At 41.0% G+C, this 18,919-nt stretch overlaps 1 protein-coding gene across 2 annotated transcripts in view; it reads right to left on the bottom strand.

Annotated features, from left to right (window-relative positions):
- LOC149131034 (germinal-center associated nuclear protein-like) overlaps window positions 1-18,919 on the bottom strand; it is a 67,783-nt gene that overhangs the window by 29,900 nt on the left and 18,964 nt on the right. The window contains exon 5 of one of the 2 annotated variants that reach the window (XR_016238514.1): window positions 1,024-1,138. The exons of the other annotated variant lie outside the window; for it this stretch is intronic. The gene's annotated coding sequence lies outside the window, so the exon portion shown is untranslated. The remainder of the gene's footprint in view (window positions 1-1,023; window positions 1,139-18,919) is intronic. 2 annotated transcript variants of the gene reach the window in all.

Raw genomic sequence — 18,919 nt, 5'->3', positions numbered from 1 at the left:
CATTGGACCTGATCATATTGGGTATTGGCAGAACCACTGAAAATATGGTGGAAACGGTGACCATTGGAGATGTAGTGTTGAGAGTGGGGGTGGGGGTGGAGGGCAGAACCCCTCGTTGCTTTAAATGTTGCTAAAAAAGGCCTCTGCAGAGGAAGAAATTAGAAAGGGGCCGGAGAAGGTGCAACAGGAAGAAAAGAGAAACAAAGAACAGTGGATGGTAGCTGAAGGAAGAGGAAGAAAGGACAGATTGAATTAGAACCCCAAGCCATACACCCCGTCCCACCCCACCCCACCCACCTTCTCAGACACCCCCTCCACCCATTCCCCTCCGATACAAAGCAAGAGAAAAAAAAACAAATACAAAAAAACACAAGGCTCAACAGGCTCCCCCTCCTCCCACTGGAAATTGTTTCGCGCGTGTTTGAAAGGCGTAGACCAAGAAAGGATCCAGAAGAGAACAAAATGGAGGACTGCAAGATTTGTGCATGTCGATGGATGGACAAACACTGAGGTGTCCGAAAGCCAAAAAAACGACGAAATATTGAGATTCAGGAGGGGTTATAAGTGTTGGAAGGTGAAATGTGATTTAAAGACGATATCAGACAATATAAAGTACGACGAACTGACCCAGAGATACTCCACAGCCATTACAAGCCTTCAATTCCATTACAACTTTCTCTCTCTCTCTCGAGCTATAGAAAGACAAATACACACGTTATATACCTACAGACATCTATATAAACACACATGTAATAATAAACAGACACGTTTCCTTAGAAACCTTTCACTAAAAAACACATTTTCGAAGGTGAGGGGCGTGACTGCATCCGCACCCTTTTTCTTTAAACATGTTTTATAAATGACATTTGGCAGAAATACGTTTGAAAACAATAATAAACGAATGCTGAAATTATAAAAATTAGTAGTAACGAAGTCTGAACAAAAGCAAAAGCATGTTAGTGTTTTGTTTTGTCTTTATTGAAACAAGCGAAAGCCAATTAAAAGGAAATCTCTTTGCCTTACCTTGTTCGAAAATGTCTGGAATTCAGCAGAAGACATCAGCTGTGAAATGGTTTTTTCTTCTTTTGCAATTTCTGGCGCAGAATTTTTCAGCGAATAACTTGTATTTTTCGATTTTCTGGAGATAGAATTACAGAATAAAGGTGAATTTTGTGGTTTATGCTTTGTCGGGTGTTGAACGAGAGAAATGTTGAAATTTACCTTTTTTTCACACATTCGAATTCACCGCCATTAATATGCGCACACACCTGCTATTGCGCACGCGCACGCGAGTCGTGACTAGTCGATCCTACAATAACAATCTATTGCCAATGCATGTATGCACAAAACATGCAGGACGGTTTGTTTTGGTTTTTTTGAACAAAGTAAATAAAACACATTGTAAACAAAACGCAAACACCCTCATACATGTTTTGTGCGTGGCGCACGCTGGAGAGTCGTAGGATCCACTAGTCACGTCTCGCATGCGCGGATGCGCGCCCTGGATCCAATCTTCTTGAATCGTACCTTGATATAATGTTTTCATTTCAAAATAAAACCAACAAAAATAATCTCCCATAATCTTTACCTCCGCTGATTTTTACATACCCCGATGACCGATCTAAGAAATTTGGGGAACGATTTACCGTCTGGTGAATGGAACCGAGTATATGCAGATTCCAATAGCTTGCCAAATTGTCAGTCATAAATTTTCTGCAAGAACGTTTTGTCTGATAACATTCTCCAACATCTCTGCACTCCTATCGGGTAGACGTTGAAGAAATCCTTTTTCTGGTTGTGGTGTCATAACATCCAACAACCCAAGTTTTGCGACACATTCGTCGTCCATTGTTCTTCTTTTTGAAGAACAAACTTTCATGGAACTCCACTCTATGGTCCGGACCAGCAATTGGAGTTTTGTCCGGCACCAGTTTTTTGCCAAACAAACATCTCTACAGAACTGGTGCCACTGAACGGCAGTTCTTATATCAATGCAATTTATTCTTGCAGATATCGTGACAGTTAATTCGAAAATGAAAAATAAAATTAAACACTAAATAAAAAAAAAAAAATTCCATATAATGGCAGCTTGGAGTTTTCTCCAAAGGTTCCTTTCCTGATGGAAAGAGGAATTGTATCTTTTTTACTTTTAGCTCACTTTCTTTTGACAAAATCCCGTCAATAGAACGACTAGAATTTTGAAAATTCATTGAACAGCCATGCTACATGGCAGTGAAACATGGGCTGTGACTGCTGAGGACATGCGTAAGCTCGCAAGGAATGAAGCCAGTATGCTCCGCTGGATGTGTAATGTCAGTGTGCATACCCGTCAGGGTGTAAGTATCTTGAGAGAAAAGCTGAACATAAGAAGCATTAGTTGTGGTGTGCAAGAGAGACGATTGCGCTGGTATGGACATGTGGTGAGAATGGATGAGGATAGCTGCGTGAAAAAGTGCCACACCCTAACAGTTGAGGGAACCCGTGGAAGAGGTAGGCCCAGGAAGACCTGGGCTGAGGTGGTGAGGCAAGACCTTCGAACATTGGGCCTCACCGAGGCGATGACTACTGACCGAGACCTTTGGAAATGTGCTGTGCGTGAGAAGACCCGGCAAGCCAAGTGAGATCGCTGCCAGTGCCCCTGGACTGGCTCTTGTGCGGGTGGCACATAAAAGACACCATTTTGAGCGTGGCCATTGCCAGAACCGCCTGACTGGCCTTCGTGCAGGTGACACGTAAAAGCACCCACTACACTCTCTGAGTGGTTGGCGTTAGGAAGGGCATCCAGCTGTAGAAACTCTGCCAAATTAGATTGGAGCCTGGTGTTGCCATCCGGTTTTACCAGTCCTCAGTCAAATCGTCCAACCCATGCTAGCATGGAAAGCGGACGTTAAACGATGGTGATGATGATGATGATGTATGAGCCAATGAAGGAGGCCTCTACATGGTAGCTAGACCTGCTAGAAATAGCAACCAAATCTCCCTCAAAATCACACCCTACTCTCTTATCTATGTATATATGTATGTATGAGCCAATAAGGGAGGCCTCTACATGATAGCTAGACCTGCTAGAAATAGCAACCAAATCTCCCTCAAAATCACACCCTACTCTCTTATCTATGTATATATGTATGTATGAGCTAATGAGGGAGACCTCTACATGGTAGCTGGACCTGCTAGAAATAGCAGCCAAATCTCCCTCAAATCACACCCTACTCTCTTATCTATGTATATATGTAAGTATGAGCCAATGAGGGAGGCCTCTACATGGTAGCTGGACATGCTAGAAATAGCAGCCAAATCTCCCTCAAATCACACCCTACACTCTTACCTATGTATATATGTATGTATGAGCCAATGAGGGAGACCTCTACATGGTAGCTGGACCTGCTAGAAATAGCAGCCAAATCTCCCTCAAATCACACCCTACTCTCTTATCTATATATATATATGTATGTATGTATGAGCCAATGAGGGAGACCACTACATGGTGGCTAGACTCAGGATATGCTGTGTCATGTGGTTCTGGATTTGTTAATGACAGGATGGTCATGGCTGTGATACTTTTGATCATGGATTTTGCTCAATCTGGACTAACCTGAGGTTAAACAACACCAACAACAACAGCCACCACACTCCCCCCTTAATCCTTCAGCATCCTCACAACATCAGAAAAGAGGATGGTGTTCAACCACATTCCCATCTGGCAAACAAAACACTTCACAACCACTTGAAGACAGAACCACAGCGCAGAATGAGGGCAAACCAAAGTGTCGAGTGGTCCAACACCATCTAAAAATGCTGTTGGTCAATTAGGATTGTTCCGATCACTGGAACAGCCTGCTCGTGAAATTAACAAGCAAGTGGCTAAGTGCACCACAGACATTTTTTACTGTTTTCTATATGCTTCAGCCATTTGACTGTAGTCATGCTGGAGCATCGCCTTAAAGGGTGTTAGTCGAAGAAATCAACCTCAGAACTTATTCTATTGCTTTCTTTTGTTGAACCACTAGGTTACAGGGACACAAACACACCAGCATTGGCTGTCAAGGAATGGTGGGGGGACAAACACAAAGACACACATATATGTGATGGGCTTCTTCCAGTTTCTTTCTACCAAATCCACTCACAAGGATTTGCTTAACCTGAGACTATAGTAGAAGACAAGATGCGACTGACATGCATACGATAGATGTAGTTCTCAGGGAAATCCAACACAGAACACAGAACATGATAAGCTGGTCCACTGAATTACAGGTATGACTCATTTCTGCCAGCTGAGTGAGCTGAAGTAAAGTGTGGGAACCAAACCCACACCCTTACGATTATGAGCTGAATCTCCTAACCAGGAGCCACACACCTATAAAATAACAACATAACAGGATAATCAACCGACATCTAATCCGTTGTCCCCCAGACATTGCCAGGCAACTATTTCAACCCTGGATAAATCACCAAGAAAACTGGTTCCAAAATAACAGACTGCCAAACCCTATCTGATTTCTTAGCAGCAAACCCCATGGAACATCAGACAACTGACCCCGCTCCACTTAAACCCACAGAGATATCTCACATGCAAGAGACAAAACTACCAGGAGATACGTACAAGTGCAGGTGTGTAGCTTAGTGGTTAGAGGGCTTAGACGATTACAATTAAACACACGTATATTATCATTTATTAAATTGCATTCAATTTGCCATGCATTATTCGTTTCATTATCCATCATCTTTTCCTTCAATTTTCAGGTACATTGAAGACCCTTTATTTGTCATTGCTTCAATCGACGTGAACAAAGTGTCTGGCAAAAAGTTCTGCTGAGATCGAAAGGAAACTTTATCCACAAAACACACAGAGAATGTGCAGCAATGAAGGCCAAACAGTGGTGGACGAACATAATCCCTTAAAGTCTGACACTTTCAAAGGTGGCTCTGCATGTATGTGTGTGTGTGTGTGTGTAACAGAGTTTTGTTGAGTTGAAGTGGGATTTAAAGGGTGTAAACGAAGAGGCTACCAAGCGCAAGTTGAACCAAGACGGAACTAACTACAACTGTAGCTATTAAGACTGAACACTATACTATACATTACACAATGTAGTCCTAGATACACTCTGTCTGAATAACAGAAGGGATGGTCATTGCTGGAACATCTTTGATTGTAGAGCTGCCCGGATCAGGACTGACCTGGGATTAAACAACAACAACTGGCCTATACGTTTTGGCTCAAACTGCTAGAAGTAGTAACCAAATCTCGATTAAAATCCCACACAACTACTTCAAGCAGAGACGTAGGAATAGGATGGGATGGTCACGGCCAGAGTGACTTTGAGCACGAGCCTGCTCAGTCAGGTTTGACCCTGGGTTAAATAACAACACGCACACTATAATACAAAAGTAGCCTATACGCCTCTTTTTTCGAACCGACAAGTTACAGGGGCCTAATCGCATCAACATTAGTTATACGGCGATGGTGGGGTGACATACAGACACACAAATACATACATTCGTATATATATGCGTGCGTGTTTGTGTGCTTACATATGTACCTACCTACGTCTCTCTCTCTCTCTCTCTCTCTCTCTCTCTCTCTCTCCACACACACATATATACATATATATATATAGAGAGAGAGATATATATATATACATATGTGATAATATACGGTAAAACCATATAACCGGAGGAGGGCTTACTCTCCAAGTAGAGAAGTGGGTAAATATAAATAGACCTCGTAACGATACCAGCTACCAAATGGTTTCACGGCGAATTGGGGCCCCAAGTGACCTTTGTAAAGTCATTGGGGAGATTCCCGAGCCGATTATCGAGGTCTATTTAGATTTATATATATATCGTATATTTATAAAGAGGGCAAATTTAGCCATTTCTCAGTAGATTGAAAAAAAAGATGAACAACTGTAATCGATTTCCGAACATTATTGGGTTCTCATCAAACATGAAAAATAGAATTTATGTTGAGTCAGTCTCAATAAGTATAGATTTATTCATCGGAGAAAGTTACATAGTGACTGAAGGTTCGAGAGTTTCGTGCAGAGGCACTTATCAAACTAATTAAATCAACATTTTCTATATAAAACGAAAAAGCAGGACAGTATCGGAAACAGATATGACGCAGATACTATTTTATATATAGGCAGGAAGACTTTTGGTTAATAATATGACAGAATTAAGGCAAGATAAAAAATGAAAGTTGTCAATATATAAGGTATTCTGCCTAAACTACGTCTTTAAGATACGATTTGTTAGTAGTAACGCAAAAAGGAAACTATTTCCTAAGGAACTCAAGCAGATAGAGAGGAATAAAGACAAAAGGAAAGTAAAGATTTTATGAAAAGGTGAATCAGGTTGGAGTTGAAAAAAAAGGCACTTACCCAGGCAGTGGTCAAGCAAATAATGGTATGGAGTATTAAATGGTCGTTTTGTATTGAAAGAATTTTGAAGGGGTTTTATTTTTAGACTGGGGTCAAACGGTCGAATCCAGTCAACCGTGTGTTAAGTCTTTAGCAACACCAATTACAAAGAACTTGGGAGTGGTACTAAAAGATGGAGAGAAGTATTGACAGACAGAAACTAGGTGGGAGCTGTCTTCAAGAATTCAAGTAATGCTATATATTCAAAATTAACCATACATGCTGGTTTTGTTGTTGTTATTGTTGCTGCTACTGTTGTTATTGTCAATTAAGTTTTGGTATTTTGACGCTATTTGCCTTCAGTTCAGAAGTTAGTGGTTCTAAACTCCCTAAGGAATTTTATGCCAGCTTCATTACTTTTATTTATTTATATGTTTATTTTTTTCTTTGTTTTGAAACGAGATCGAACTTAAGCATTTTATACCGATAGATTTTAAACACTTTTTTTCTGCAACTGGTAAGATTTTGTAGGGGATGCAAATTTTGATCTTGCAACCCCTGAAAACTCTAGGGGGTGTGGGTGCACCCGCTGCACCCCCTGTTCCCGGCCCTTGTATATATGCCTGTTTATATTTATATATATATACACACATACATATATATAGCGTGTATGTGCTTCATAGAAGCCCACAAATTTATATATATATATAAAAGAAGAGGCGGGGAGCAGTAAATTTGAGTAAAATCTATTTAAGATTTAGTTGTTAAGTTAAATAAATGAGGGAAAGTGCGAGAGTTCCGTGAATGGATTTCGTCAAAGTTTGACGAGTCTGAATTACGAAACTCTTGAGTAACTTACGTAACCCTTCATAGATAGGTGTGTGTGTGTGTGTGTGTGTAGATAGACAGACAGAACGTAGACCGTTAGACAGACAGATAGATTTCTTTATTAGCTACACAGGGCCGTATACAGAGGGGAAAATACAATGTAGAACTTTTCTATTCGAAAGAAAGAAAGGAAAAAAAAAACGATTAAAAAAGTTTGGGGCGTGTAAACAGCAAAATAAAGTAGAGTAAAAAGGTAAAACAAATTAAGTTTATCTGTGGAAAGAGGAGTCTGCGAAAAAGACCACGGTGACCTCAGGCAAGGAACCGAAACCAGTGCCCTAAGGACAGCTTCTAAGTAACGATGGTCAACCTTATCGAAAGCTTTCGATTGATTCAAACTGATCGGTGCCCCCAACCATGCACGATTCCTTAACTACCCTGTCTATGATGTAACGCATCAGATGGAAGTTGTCATGGATACTCCTGTCCGGCACAGCGCATGTTTGCGTCTCAACGATAAGCTCCAACCTCTCGGCTAGCACCGTGGCCAAAATTTTCAAATCTGCGTTGAGCAGAGGGATGGGCTGAAAATGATCTATAACAATCTCCTTGTTTGGATCTTTCTTTAACGCTACCACCGCTCCCCACCTCAAAAAACTGCGGATACTCCCATTTTGATGCCAGTGACAGTAGACTGCAGCCAAAATGCCTCCAAACAAGTCTGGAATATGACAATAAGGCTCGTAAGGCAGACCGTCCAAGCCCAGCCTGTCATTGCACCACATACACTCCAAGCCATGCAGGTAGGCACTAAAGTCCACCCTGCATTCTGACCCACCAGTTGTCCCGTACAGTCGGGCAAATTACTGTTGAAAGGCCTCACACATCCTTTCGGGCTCGAGTAATTCGCGCCCCTGTTCATCTGTCAGAGACCGAATGGTGGCTTTGTTGCCTTGTTGCGCCTCTGCCACTTGGACCTCTCAGGTGGCTCCAACTCCTTCGTTTCCCAGAGCACTCATCCTAGCTCTGACAACATATCCTTCGTGTTTGGCGTTGAAATGTTGGTCATGGGCCAACCTCACTGCCAACACATTGGACATGATGCCACATGTATGTGCCTCTTCTAATTTCTTAACTAGGTCTCCCTCTATTCTATTTCGATCTATCACCAGAGCCTTTATATACCTAACCGAGTCTATTTTAATTGCTTTCTTTAGGGCATACCACCATCTATTGTTGATGCTGGTGCCCGTCAACGCCCTCTTAACTAGTGTGCTAATCCGGTCTCTGTAAGCCTGGCACGCCGTGAATAACGCATCAAGTTTCCAGTAACTGGGACCCTGCCTATGACTCTTATCTAAGTCAAACATACAAGTCACAAATTTATGACCTGTGTAGCTGACTATATGAAACTGTGGACAACCTACACTATCCCTATCCACTGTCCTGTAGAACACTATCTAAATACGATCAGGATGGCCCGATGCGATTGGTCCATGTCCACTTTAGTGCATTCAAGTGGTCCAGTCGGTACCTATCAGACAGTTGGAAATGTCTGAGTGGGTCTTTGAAGCATTTACATCCCCTTCTATTTCTATCTCTACCCACGTAGTCTAGTTGCATGTCCAAGGTAGCGTTCCAATCCCCCACTGAAAGTAAAAGTCGAGACGTTCCCAGGAAAACCTCTAGACATCGAAAGAAATCCAGCTGACCTGTTAAGGACGGTGCATAAATTGTTATCGGTCGAAAAGCACACCATTGACATCCAAAACGACCAGCCTACCCTCCGGGTCTAGGAATATTGCTCTTACTTTGAGGTCCAGACTCTTCCTAAAAGCACCATGGTACCACCTCCTCCCATTCTTGGCAGACACGGAGAAAAACAAACGTCAAATTGTCTGCTGAACATGTGTTGGGGAGACCGTGGGTTGTGGAGTCTGGTCTCACTGATGGCTATATGTCTATTCTGTGACTCGATCTCATTTAACAGACAGCCTTGTTTCCATGGGGACCCCAAGCCACGCACATTTATACAACCTATTCTAAGCATGTTCCTATCGAAAGTTGTGTTTTACAAACAAAAGGAAAAGAATGAGAGAGAGAGAGAGAGAGAGAGAGAGAGAGAGAGAGAGAGAGAGAGAGAGAGAGAGAGAAAGTCACTGTTTGAAGGTTGGTTGTTCCCCTCTTCAAAATCATTTCTCAGAATGTTTTTTGTCCATTTTTTTTTCCTGTTAATTACTTTTGAAATCTCCCTCCTGCATCAAGGTAGAGAGATTTCAGTATGTTTTGTGTCACGTGAAGGAGGTTTTTTTGTGTTGTGCATGGGTGATTGTTTGTTTTCACATTCACTTCTGTTGGTGTATTACATTAGGTCTGAATTGTTTGTGTTTATTGCTATCAACTTTCGTGGGGCCATTTGGGATTCGTGTGTTTGTAGTGTTGCTGTCAATCTTTTTTATTTTGTGTGGGAGTTTTGCTCTTCTGAGCGGTGAACCTTCCCTGCTTTGTTTGATTTTATGTCTCTTTTCTTTCCCCTTTTTCTTCTCCCCCCCCCCTCCATGGCCATTTGCCATTCATCTTTTAATTTTTACCGTTGTCACCCGATAACCAAGGTAAGTGGGAATCCTTAGAAATCCCCTGCAATCCAAACACTTTTTGTCGAGTGTCCCTTTGCCCGTTCTTCCGTATCAAATCGAACCTCGATCCAGGCAAATCTTTACACTCTTGCAATATTTGTTTTGAATGCTCATTATGGCCTGTACACATTTCCCAACTGTTTCTTAAGTGGCCCCTTCTAATATCTTATTTTTTATGTTCAGGGTTTTGTAAATAATGGGGGTTTTTTGGGGTGGGGATGTCTTACAAAATGCTGTGTGAGGTGTTCAGTTTAATGGTTTTGTCTTTTTTGTATAATAATTGTTTACATTGTAGAAGTTCTTCCTTTGAGAAGGACTTTAAATATTTCTTTTGCATTCAAACAGAAGCAAAATCATTTAGTTTGTCCGTGACATTGTTTGTTGTTCGGTGATGGCAGTTTTCAGGACGGAAGTGAGAGTAGTGGTGAGAGGAGAAGTGATAGTCGGGGTTGCCCTGCTGCTCGTTGTTTCATCAGTGTCTTCGTTGTTTCTGCCTCCCCTTCCCACTTGGATCAGTATGTGCATTGTGCTTATTCAAAAGGGTGAGTGTGACAGTGTCTCAATGTGTTGAGTGTTATTTGAAGTCTGCCTCGTCGGCGGCAATGGTGGAAATCCCAATTTTAATTTAAAGACCGAAACACTTGGCAGTCTTAGAAAGGCTGTTCATTTTTCTAGACAGATGAAAAACATTTTTATGAAATGTTTTAAAATTCGAAAATTCACCCTTTAAAGGGTGAAAGCCTCGCTTGAGGCCAGGCAAAAGTTGTTGGGCAGCTTTTTAACAAAGAAAAATGACTTCAGCTTACGGAAGTCAACGTAACAAACAGCCGACAGATAGACAGACAGATTGGTGTACTGACGGACAGTCAGACAGATAGATAGGGGGATGGACTGACAGACAGATAGGCAGATATACATATATATATATATATATATATATATACACTAGCAGAAATACCCGGCGTTGCCCGGGTTAAAGAGAATAATGAAATCTAAAAACGCCGTCTAGACTACGCATCATCTTTATATATAGAGATGTATATACACACACGCACCCAAACACACGTATATATATATGTATATCAATATAAATATATGAAAGTCAATGAAGTTTCGTTAAAGAAGGTGATCATGTACATACTTTCTTGCTGTTATGATTATAACACCTCATTGTAAACTATGTTCCTTGTTTTCCCTTGTGGAGCATATACAAATAGGTTTTTTGTTGCTGCCCACTCTTGAGCAGCCAACATACAGTTGTCCATGTGAGAAGCAGGGCTCTTCCAAGAGAAGACCAGCTACAGACAGTGTTTGACCCTGATATTTGTTTATGGACATGGCAAAAGTCACACGAAGGGGGAATTGTAGTCTTCTGAATGTAAAAGGAATGTCTGCTCCTGATGGAGTAAGAGGAATTCTTGGAATAAAGACGTCATCCCCTTTTGCAAATCCAGAAAGAATGGTAGCCTCGATAACGTGTGACATCATTTTCTAAATAATGCTCATCTGTTATGTTCGGGTTAAAATTTCATCAACATCAAAAATATATGAATTTTCATAGGAGTTATGGCCGTTATGCAAAGAATATAATTTCCAAATTTCATAAAGATCCATTCAGTACTTTTGACGTAGTTTTGGATAAGAAAACAAATGACTAATGTGCGTGTTTGTGTGCATGTGTATGTGTGTGTGATGGGTGTATATATGTATAGATATCTGTATGCATGTATATATGTATATATGTGTACATATTACATGTACATCTATATATATATATATATATACATCTACACATATGTATACATATACATGTATATATAGATCTATATATATATACATATACGTGTACATCTATATGTATACATATACATCTCTCTCTCTCTCTCTTTCTCTCTCTATCTTTCTCTCTCTCATTCTCTCTTTCTCTCTCTCTCTCTCTCTCTCTCTCTCTCTCTCTCTATGAAAGTATCTGTCATTACAGTATCGAAATGGTGTACATATACATGTATATGTATACATATACATCTCTCTCTCTCTCTCTCTCTTTCTCTCTTTCTCTCTCTGTGAAAGTATCTGTCACTACAGTATCGAAATGTGATTGTTTCAGTTAGTGGAATAGTTTCATTTTTAAAGTGAAAGTATTTGACATGAGTGTTTTTGTTTCACTTTTGACACGTAATAGTGGAGGAGATATTATGTTGCCGTGTGCTCGAACTCTGCAACAAGTTAATAATTTTTTTAAACTAAAACACAACTGGAACCCTAAGTAAGGCATGTGTAAAATTTGAATGGAATTGGTTGTGTAGTTCTCGAGTTTTAGGGATTCACACAGACAGACAGACAGACAGACAGACAGACACACATTCTCATTTTTATATATATAGATAATCTTTACTCTCTTTTACCTGTTTCACACACACACACACACACACACACATACATATATATATATATATATATATATATATATATATATATATATATATATACGACGAGCTTCTTTCAGTTTCCGTCTACCAAATCCACTCACAAGGCTTTGGTGGGCCCGAGGCTATAGTAGAAGACACTTGCCCAAGGTGCCACGCAGAGGGAATGAACCCGGAACCGTGTGGTTGGTAAGCAAGCTAATGGGTTCACTTGTGGTTTGATTCTACAGTTGGATGCCCTTCTTGCCGCCAATCAGTTTGTAAGGTGTATGTGTGTGCGTGTATATATATATATATAAATATATATATATATATATATGTAACGATAATAATTTGTGTAGTTACCAGTCGTAAAGGGTAAGGTTTGATTAGGGACACAATATTATGAAATGTCAGAGTCAGTGGTTTTGACTATAAAAATTTGTTGTTATACTGGCAAGTTGTAGGATGTGAAAGATGAACAATGCTTGAAGTTTTAAGGAAATGTTTGTTTACCATTATGTTACAATACCTTGCCTCGACGGACAGGTTCTGAAAGATCCAAAAGCATGCGAAGTAAAGTTTGTGTTTGTGTCCTCTTTCATTGTTTAGTAGTAACTACAGAGAGAGATCTTGCACTAAATGAGGCTGCAAAGAAAGAGGTCTGGAGATGCCACTACGATAGACTGCTTAATAAAGAGAATGAATGGGAGAAAGAGAGCCTGCCGTATGTCGACCCAACAGAGGGACCAGCTATCCGAGTTGATAGTACCAGGGTAGATAAAGCAATTAAGAGTATGAGGACAGGGAAAGCCCCCGGCCCATCAGGAATCACTGCAGAGATGCTCAAAATATCTGGCAGTGTTGGCTATAGCCTAGTCACCCATATTACGAATCACGTGATACATGAAGGAGTCATACCCAATGACTGGTGTAGCAGCACCATAGTCAACTGCTACAAAGGTAAAGGTGACGCTTTAGATACAAATAATTACAGAGGCATCAAGCTGTTAGATCAGGTCATGAAAGTTATGGAGAGGGTCATAGCCCAACTAATTAGGTAGAGAGTCAAATTAGATGAGATGCAGTTTGGGTTCGTGCCAGGTAAAAGCACCACTGATGCCATATTTCTAGTAAGACAGCTGCAGGAGAAATACCTAGCCAAGGATAAACCTCTGTACCTGGCTTTCGTTGACATGGAGAAAGCCTTTGAAAGGGTCCCCCGATCCCTTATCTGGTGGTCAATGAGGAAACTTGGGATAGAAGAATGGTTAGTGAGAGCTGTGCGAGCCATGTACAGAGATGCTGCCAGTAAGGTGAGGGTTGGAAATGAGTACAGTAATGAATTCCGGGTAGAGGTAGGGGTCCACCAAGGTTCCGTCCTCAGCCCCCTCCTATTTATCATAGTCCTCCAGGCGATCACAGAGGAATTCAAGACAGGTTGCCGCTGGGAGCTCCTCTATGCTGATGACCTTGCACTAATTGCGCAGTCACTATCAGAACTAGAGGAGAAGTTTCAGGTGTAGAAGCAAGGACTAGTATCGAAGGGCCTTAGAGTCAACCTAGCTAAAACCAAAATCCTAATAAGTAGGAAGGTAGATAAAATACAAACCCCTTCAGGTAGATGGTCCTGCTCAGTATGTAGAAAAGGAGTAGGTAGTAACTCTATAAGACGTACCCGGTGCAAGCTATGGACACATAAAAGGTGCAGCAATATCAAAGGCAGGTTAACTAGGAAGTTAGTTTTTGTATGTGGCAGATGTTCAGGTGCAATAAACACTGTAAACAAACAGGAAACAACTTCTATCTCATTCCAGGGAGAAAAACTAGAGATAGTCGATAGCTTCCGCTATCTGGGTGACCAAGTTAGTAGTGGGGGTGGGTGCGCTGAAAGTGTAGCTGCTAGAATAAGAATAGCCTGGGCAAAGTTTAGAGAGCTCTTACCTCTGCTGGCGACAAAGGGACTCTCACTCAGAGTAAAAGGCAGACTGTATGACGCATGTGTATGAACAACCATGCTACATGGCAGTGAAACATGGGCTGTAACTGCTGAGGACATGTGTAAGCTCGCAAGGAATGAAGCCAGTATTCTCCGTTGGATGTGTAATGTCAGTGTGCATACCCGTCAGAGTGTAAGTATCTTGAGAGAAAAGCTGAATATAAGAAGCATCAGTTGTAGTGTGCAAGAGTGACGATTGCGCTGGTATGGACATGTGGTGAGAATGGATGAGGATAGCTGCGTGAAAAAGTGCCACACCCTAACAGTTGAGGGAACCCGTGGAAGAGGTAGGCCCAGGAAGACCTGGGCTGAGGTGGTGAGGCAAGACCTTCGAACATTGGGCCTCACTGAGGCGATGGCTACTGACCGAGACCTTTGGAAATGTGCTGTGCGTGAGAAGACCCGGCAAGCCAAGTGAGATCGTTGCCAGTGCCCCTGGACTGGCTCTTGTGCGGGTGGCGCATAAGATGCACCATTTTGAGTGTGACCGTTGCCAGTACCGCCTCACTGGCCTTCATAGGATTTTCTAGCGAGACCGTTGCCAGTGCCCCTGGACTGAGTCTTGTGCAGGTGGCACATAAAAGACACAATTTTGAGCGTGGCCGTTGCCAGTACCGCCTGACTGGCCTTCGTGTGGGTGACATGTAAAAGCACCCACTACACTCTCTGAGTGGTTGGCGTTAGGAAGGGAATCCAGCTGTAGAAACTCTGCCAAATTAGATTGGAGCCTGGTGTTGCCATCCGGTTTCACTAGTCCTCAGTCAAATAGTCCAACCCATGCTAGCATGGAAAGCGGACGTTAAACGATGATGATGATGATGATGATTATATATATATATATATATACGACGGGCTTCTTTTAGTTTCCGTCTACCAAATCCACTCACAAAGCTTTGGTGGGCCCGAGGCTATAGTAGAAGACACTTGCCCAAGGTGCCACGCAGAGGGAATGAACCTGGAACCGTGTGGTTGGTAAGCAAGCTAATGGGTTCATTTGTGGTTTGATTCTACAGTTGGATGCCCTTCTTGCCGCCAATCAGTTTGTAAGGTGTATGTGTGTGCGTGTATATATATATATATATATATATATATATATATATATAACGATAATAATTTGTGTAGTTACCAGTCGTAAAGGGTAAGGTTGGATTAGGGACACAATATTATGAAATGTCAGAGTCAGCGGTTTTGACGATAAAAATTTGTTGTTATACTGGCAAGTTGTAGGATGTGAAAGATGAACAATGCTTGAAGTTTTAAGGACGTGTTTGTTTACCATTATGTTACAATACCTTGCCTCGACGGACAGGTTCTGATAGAACCAAAAGCATGCGAAGTAAAGTTTGTGTTTGTGTCCTATTTCAATGTTTAGTAGTAACTACAGAGAGAGATAGAATGATGTTGGAAGAGAAGAGAATTAGAGCTCGTAGGGTTGTGGGACGTTGTCTCACAGTTGCTGACAGTAAACTTCATTTTTCCCTCTGGCCAAGGTTCTAGCTGGTCAGCCAGACTTTGTTCTCACTGAGTCGGTTGGATGGTTTGACTGAGGGCTGGCAAGCCAGGAGGCTGCACCAGGCTCCAATCTGATCTGGCAAGGTTTCTACGGCTGGATGCCCTTTCTAACATGAACCACTATGAGAGTGTAGTGGGTGCTTTTTATATTTCACTGGCACAGGAGCCAGTCAGGCGGCACTGGCAACGACCACGCTAGAATGCTTTTTCCTTGCCACTGGCATGGAAACAGTCAGGCAACACTGGCATCAACGACACATGAAGGGTTCTTTTTACGTGTGTGTGTGTGTGTGTGTATATATATATATAATGTAACAAAAGAAAAAAAAATTATATGGAGTGTAAAACATCCAGTTCACAGGTACAGCAGTTGAATACCACAGACATAGGAGTATAAATTACAAATAATAAATTAAATAGAAAAATACAATTGACAATCTAACAATTTATTTACATTATAATATAAAAATTTTTGAAAAAGACAAAGCCTACAATTTGTTTTGACTTATATACAATATTTGATTGATAAACAATACATATCTCTGTACATAAGCCACTTGAGTACAATATTTCAAAAAGACACATGAAATTCTATGTTCAAGGAATGCTAAATCACAAAATATTGGTTCGAAATCCGTATGTTTAAGAGTATTTGCAATGAGAATTCAAATACATAAAAAAAAACAAAGTTAAAACACATAAAAAAAACAATTATAACGTAGATCAATATTTATTATATAAATATGCCTCTACATATTCGAAAGAAAGAATTTCCAGTATATCAACTATTTATTTATTTGTGCTATTTTCTATTATATTTATGATTACCATAAGAAAACAAATGTAAATTATGAATAATAATAATATATAATAACTCTTTCTCATTTACTTCTATCAGCACAAAGTGATTCTTTCTCATAGGAAGTTTAAGAGGTGTCCAATGGGAAAGCATAGTTGTGTTTGAATTAGGGTATGACTTGACATTTAAAAGTGATATTAGGTATGGTGTGGATTTTAAAATCTCATTTTTTTTAAAAGAAGTTTTTTTGTGCAGACGTAAACGCTGTGAACAAAGAAGGCAACAATTGTCTGCACCTTGCTGTAAAGAAAGTGTTTCATTCTGAGGAGGAACACTTGACCATTTTAGTTAAGTACTGCATGAAGCTCAACATGCGAAATAGAGAAAGGCTCTCTGGTGTGGTGGTTGCCAGTTATCTAGTCCATGAGAGTGGAAATTTTTACTTTAAAAGCAAGAGAATTAACTCCACTTAAAAATGCAAAGTTGAAAGAAAAATTAAAGCTATTATTCACAGCACAGGCACCATGTAGGTTGTGTGAAGTAAAGAAATACAACATGAAATTCTATCCCTGTGGTCATGTTGTGATTTGTGGGGAATGCTTTTCCAAAATTCCTCTGAAATGATGTCTAGGGTGCCAACTACTTATAAGAATCCCACGTTGGCACCTACATCAGAAAGGAAACCATAGCAAGTTGAGACTCCAAAGATTGAAGAGAAGCAAGTTCAAACAGTGGCAGTTGAGACTCCAACGTGTATGGAGGAGGTCCTGACGACATCACAGACAGTTGAATCTGCAAAGGTTGAGGACAAGAAAGTACAGACTGATTCACAACCATTAGAGGTTCTATCCCAATAAGTTGGTTCTCAAAACCTGGAAGAGAAGCATCTCCTGAAGGTGGCACATCAGTTAGGAAGTAATTGGTAGCAAGCTGGTATTTTCTTAGGAATTAAAACTATTGACCTGGAAATTATCAAGCATAACTATCCCTTCGACATTGTAAGACAGAGCTACCAAATTCTATGCAAATGGTTTCTAAGTTGTAATCCAAAAAAACGGATACACAAATCACTAAAAGAAACTGAGTGTTTCACTGCATTTGAATGTTTATCATTAGACAAAGAAGTGGGGTCTGTGTAAATGTTGCTACTCTTTATTCTCAGGCGCAACTTCACTAAACAGAGACCCAGGATTAAATTCCTTCAGCCAGAAGGAATTCTTAAATGTAAAGAACCCAGAGCCACATGGCCCAATATGTTCTTCGTTAAGATGGTAAATTGTGAATTGAAGAGGATTCACCAATTAAATCCATCAGACCTCTACCATATTGAGACTCCTTTAATACTTTGGCTCCTTATTTGGGATTAACCTTTGAAGTATTCAAAAAAGATTTATCACGTTTTAAAACATTACCCCTCAGCAGACTGAGAGTCGATAGTAAAACAAACGAAGAAGATGGCACCCTACCAAAACTGTGACTCCTAAGGACCTGCCTTCATTGACCCCCACCAACAACTACATCACTTTCTTGGCTTCATTTTTTTACCAATGTTTCATCTTTCACTGCCCTAGATTTCTGCCTCAACTTCGCAAATTTTATCCAGCAATGTTTAAGGAAGATGATTCTGGCTGTTTCTGATTGACTCAGGTCTGGTCTTTCGCTGCTGGGAAATACTTTCCTTACAGCAGATCCCTTTTTCCAGTTGCTACGACAACCTTCACCTCATTTACTACACCATAGAGCAGGTAGGAAAAATTCCTGGCAAGGGTGGGGCACTGGTGAATTTAGACCAGTCTACAGCATTCGATACGGTTGACTATCGGTATCTGGTGGGGGTCAGACTGGGCTCAACTTTCCATGGCTGGATCAATGCTATGTATATCATTGATCGAATCAGTCATCCAGGTGAACGGTCTCTTCTCAAAGCCATTCGCAATCAAGCATTAAATTTGCCAGGGCTGCCCCCTGTTGCTGCTTCTGCATATATTAGCCCTTGAGCCACTGCTGCGGAGGTTGGGGACTGTGCAGGAAGACCGCATGATCTACGTTATGGTAAGGGAGCAACAGCATATGTGGATGAAGTCACCATCCTCGTGTCTGATGAAGGGCAGCGACCTCGTGAAGAAGACCCCATTAAAAAATATGAAGCAGTGGCAGGGGCAAAAGTCAACCAGCACTGTTGGAGTGCCTAAGTGGCACTTTGGGTCGGAAGATTGTAAGAGGATGAGTGCCTCATACTGAAGGGGCATGTGACCCATGAGAAGAGTTGTAAGAGGCAGGTGCTTCATTTTAAGGACATGGTGTCGTCTGCAGTAAGAGGCTTAGTACTTCATTGTAAGGAGCTTGAGTCCACTAAGAAACTGTGCTAAGAGGTTTAT

The sequence above is a fragment of the Octopus bimaculoides genome, chromosome 26 (assembly GCF_046866305.1).
Source record: "Octopus bimaculoides isolate indiv1 chromosome 26, ASM4686630v1, whole genome shotgun sequence".
Classification (NCBI taxonomy): domain Eukaryota; kingdom Metazoa; phylum Mollusca; class Cephalopoda; order Octopoda; family Octopodidae; genus Octopus; species Octopus bimaculoides.
This window is presented reverse-complemented; position numbering and strand designations above follow the sequence as displayed.